Raw genomic sequence first — 4,550 nt, forward strand, 5'->3', positions numbered from 1 at the left:
CCCCGTCCCCTCCGCTTCCCGTCGCTGCTGTCACCACTACAACTCCTTCTCCACCTCCTCTCCCGTCTCCGAGTGCCCTCCCTGTTGTCCAGGGAGATTTAGAAGGAGAGGAGAGCACAAGAACTACTCTTAGTGAAGAGGTAAAAGATACTGAAAAGAAGGAAGAGACAGAAGCAGATGGGCAACTGGAGGAGAGCCAGGAGGCTCTGAGTGTGAACTCAAGCAAGAGTCCTGTCCCAGGTAAGCCTTGGGCTCTGGGGGTTCATGTTGGGAACTGCAGGATGAAGGGAAGGGGCTTTTTCTTCCTCCAATAGATATTTCTGTTTCCATCTGCAAAAGAAAAGGCCTGGGGGTGCTGTGTGGCTGCTGTGATTGTAAAATGCTGATCTTCATTGGCAGGGATAGAAATCCCTCCTGGTTGTTCAGAATTGGTCACTGACTTGCACCAGGCTGGGCTGGGCTCGTGCTTTCGTGGCAGCACAGGGCTGGTGGAGGGGAGTGCAGAGCACACTGCTCTTCATGGAATCCCAGGATGGTTTGGATTGGAGGGGCCTTAAATCCCCCCCAGTGCCCCCCCCTGCCGTGGGCAGGAGCACCTTTCACTGTCCCAGGGTGCTCCAAGCCCCATTGTCCAACCTGGCCTTGGACACTTCAAGGGACGGGGCAGCCACAGCTGCTCTTCCCCCTGAGGTGAGCAGTTGGTCCAAGGGCCTGTGGCTCTGGATTTGGGACCCTGAAGCTCTTGGGATGAAGCCCCTGAGCCAGTGATTTCCACAACTGCTGGAGTGGGGTCTTTTCCAGCTGAAAAAATGTGTCCTGGTGTTGCCAGATGTGGGAAAATGAAATGGACCATTCACACTCACCCACACAACTGACAGCAGAGTCGCACCAGAGTCACACCAAGGTCACCCACCAGGGTCACCCACCTCTACCTGCCCACCCTTCATTAGTGATGCTTCTGGCTTTTGTTTGCAAAAGTCACATATAAGCAAAATGTACAATTTACAATTTTAAATTTAAATTCTGTAGTTTACAGTTTAAAATTCACTAAAATCTCAATTTCTGCAACTGCCTTTTAAAATCCAGCTTGTTTCTCCAGTGTTGTTGCCTGCCTTTGGTTTCAGCCCTGCCACATCTCTGGTTTGGCACTTTGGTTTTAACACTCTGTGTTTCCTATGGAAAATGGCTTTTTTTGCAGGACTTTTGGAGATCACATTGTGGAAAAGAAGTTAAATGATCAATTCCTTGTATTTGCTGCTGGAGGGATGTAATGGGGGCTGTTCTTCACACCAAGCAATGTTAAAGCATTTCATGTGTCACATTTTCTACATCCTGTTCTGCAGTTATTTCAGTTCCTTGGAACTTGGTGAAGCTTGGACAAAGAGGACAAACATGTTGGTTTCATTTTTTTTAAGTAACATTTCATTTAGGATTTTTTTTGTTTGTTTTTTCTTTGATAGGTGGGAAATGGGCTCAGAAATCACAGGCTTTGCTCTTAAATACATTGAAAGGTTGAGGTTGGCCCTGTTCCATGTTTGTGTGATGCTCAATATGCTGATTTTAAAATCCAGTATCTACAGAGGGATGAGAAGAAAGATCCCTTTACTACATCAACCATGAGGATTTTTTCCTGTTAATCTTCTTCTATTTTTATTTCACTCGGGTCATTTCACTGCTGTGGCACTTGTTGTTCTTTCAATCCGAGCAACTTCATAACCCAAATTAATTTCCTTAAAAAGGAGAGGAGAAATGGGACTCTGTAAATAAGGTTTTGCACAGGCAGGTTCCAGCTTGTAGTGTTATTGCTGGCTTTGTAATGGGCTGTAGTTTAAATTAAAAAAAAATTAACTTACAGTGTTTGGGCTTTTAATTATGCAGAAGATTAATTTTAATGCTGTAATGTCATTATGCTCCAGAGCACACATTAGCCAAGCCATTGGCTTTGGCAACATGGAAACAAGGAGTTCTCAAGTCGTGTAAAAGATGACTTGAAACTCAGATTTCTATTAAAAGCCCAGGGCTTCAAAGAAAGCACAAAGCTCTCCAAGTGGTTCTTTGTGCTCTACCCCTGATTTAATGATCCTGAACTATTGCATTTCTCTGCCAGCCTTCTTTTCAGCAATAATTTTCCAGTTCTTTCTTGGAGAGAGGAAGAGAGATTGAAATAACATCATCTGAGGCTGCCTGCTAATTCAGGAACAAGGAGCAGCATGTCTGCCATATACATTGGAAAATCCAGCTGCTGACCCTCAGGAGCAAGGAGAAAGGGTTATATTGTTGTGTTTTTCTTGGACTAAAGGCTGAGAGATTTTTTTTATGATCTCTGGAGTTAGGATTAAACCTGGGATAAGGGAAACTTCACGAGCACGTGCTGGTAGCTGTGAGCTCTGTGACTTTGAGCAATATTTCTTTGGGGTTTTCAGCAGAATGGTGTTTTTATTACAGAGCAGCTTGGCCACAAATCATGCCCCTGCTTTCCCTTTAAAGGGAGCCGAGCTGGGCTGGCTGGGACAGTGCTGGGACCTCTCAGGATAATCTCATTCCTGCAGCAGCTCCTCCTGCCTGTCCTCTTCATAGCTATGACCTGGCCTGCCTGATTTTGGGAATGAGACCTTCATCCCCTCCTCCCTGAGCTGCTGGGGCAGCACTGCTGAGGCTCCTGGCTGGATCCCATATTTTGCACTGGAGGTGGCAGCATTTTGGGTATGAGCAAAGGGATTTGCCTCTTCCTGCAGAGTTTTACAGGGCACAGCTTCTGTCCAACAGTCAGGGAAACCAGACTTGGATTTTTTGCTCTGTTGAGCTCTGTGACAAGATAGAAAATACATTCAGACCCTTGAAGATCTTTATGCTGCAGCAGTTCTTTTTTTACAGCTCCACAAAAGGACTTGGTCAGTGTTTGCAGGGAGAGGCTGGAGCTGAGTTAATCCTGGGGTGATCCAGGGGAACCTCTATTCCTCCTTTTCCACTGGTATTGGGTCTCTACCAGATTTCCAAGGTGTGCTGGAGCACCCTTGTATTTTACACTGAATTCTGCCTGCTCTGAGCACCCTCACAGGGAAGTTGGCAGCTTTGGTGGTTCAGTCTCTGTCTGTGGGTGACTGGATCATCATTCCCTGCTCGTCAGCATCACTGGTTGTGTGTCCTGATCAAAAGGGGAAGATTTGGTGGGTTTCAGAGCACTAAGGCACTGAGCAGGGCAGGTGTTGTACCCAGGGATGGTTCCTTGCTGCTGACCCTGTTCCTGGTCTGAGCATCCAAAGGGAACACGTTCCCCCATTCCCAGGGCACAGGTTCTCTTCCTGCCTCCTCAGGAATTTTTGCCTGAAGTTTTTAGGACAGGCAGAGCTGTTATCTGCAAGGGCTAAGAGCACATGCTTTTTAATTAATTCCTACTCATCTGCTCTACAAGGAGAAAAATAGCTTATCAAGAGAGGACCTGGGAGCTCCAGTGTGCACTAAAAACATCACCCTGGCTAAAAGTCATCAACGACTGTTGCTTTTTATTAAACTCTGGGATTTCTGTAGCTACAGTGAGGGAGCAGCACTTTCCAGGCAACAAAACAGGAGAAGTGTTGTTGATGGAGTGGAATTTCTGCAGAAGGTGCCACCAGAGACCTGAGCCTTTGATGTCACCATTCTATCCTGGCTATTAAAAGAAGCAAAGAGGAAAACAAGAGACTGATGTGTGTCCCAGACAGAGCTCCTTGGGACACAAGAAGCTGAAAGAACTTAATACACATGGAATTCAAAGGGCTGTTTCTTGCAGAGCTCGTTTATGAGACATATTTCTGTATTAAGTAGCCCAGCTGTGGCAAGCCCTGAGTTTCTGAGCTGAGGAGTCTGTAAGAGCAGCTTGGGCTGTAATTGGAAATACCTTGGAGAAATTTCTCCAGCACCGAAACCTGGAGAGGCAGAAACATAAATCAGGTGTCACCTTTTTCTTGATTTGCTGCCATAACCACTGGAATATATTTTCTTTTCCATGAACTGGAAAGCAATGGTGAATCTTTGCTTTGGTCTTTCATGGCATGTTGGAAAATAAAATAAAAATGCAAGAGCTGGTATTAATTTAGGCTTCCCAGTTGGCACCACATCAGAGGGGAGAGGCCTCATGCCCTGCTGGATGGGTGTGAGCTCGTGGGTGGGTAAATCTGTGGGAAGATGTTCCACTGGGAACGTGACACAGCTGGAGAAATGGCTGAGGGAGTGTTGGGCCTGCTGAGCAGATCCCTGCAGGGGTGGGAGTGGTGTCCAGGGGAGTCTGGAATTAAGGGTTTGCTCCTCTTTCCAGTCCTTAAGTAAATCTGTGTTGCCACTCCTGTTATCTCCCTTGGCTTTGGAAGCTGTGATAGGAGATCAGAGTGCTGGTTGGAGTTCTGGTGTCCCTTCTTCAAAGGAATAAAGTGAGCTGAAAACAAGGTCTGGAAGTGTGAACAGTGGCAAAAATGACCCTGCATTTGGGCAGGACTTAAACTATTGGAGAGGACATGAAGTTGCTCAGCTTGGGGACAGGAAAATAGAAAGAAGACCAGAAGTGACTGGAGTTG

General features: G+C 46.4%; 1 protein-coding gene across 2 annotated transcripts in view; it reads left to right on the top strand.

The window, feature by feature from the left end:
- Positions 1–4,550, top strand: part of EIF4G3 (eukaryotic translation initiation factor 4 gamma 3) — a 96,740-nt gene that overhangs the window by 51,280 nt on the left and 40,910 nt on the right. Inside the window, exon 1 of one of the 2 annotated variants that reach the window (XM_031062989.1) lies at positions 7–240. The exons of the other annotated variant lie outside the window; for it this stretch is intronic. The gene's annotated coding sequence lies outside the window, so the exon portion shown is untranslated. Of the gene's footprint in view, positions 1–6; positions 241–4,550 lie in introns of those variants that run through there. 2 annotated transcript variants of the gene reach the window in all.

The sequence above is a fragment of the Geospiza fortis genome, unplaced genomic scaffold, assembly GCF_000277835.1.
Source record: "Geospiza fortis unplaced genomic scaffold, GeoFor_1.0 scaffold4, whole genome shotgun sequence".
NCBI lineage: Eukaryota > Metazoa > Chordata > Aves > Passeriformes > Thraupidae > Geospiza > Geospiza fortis.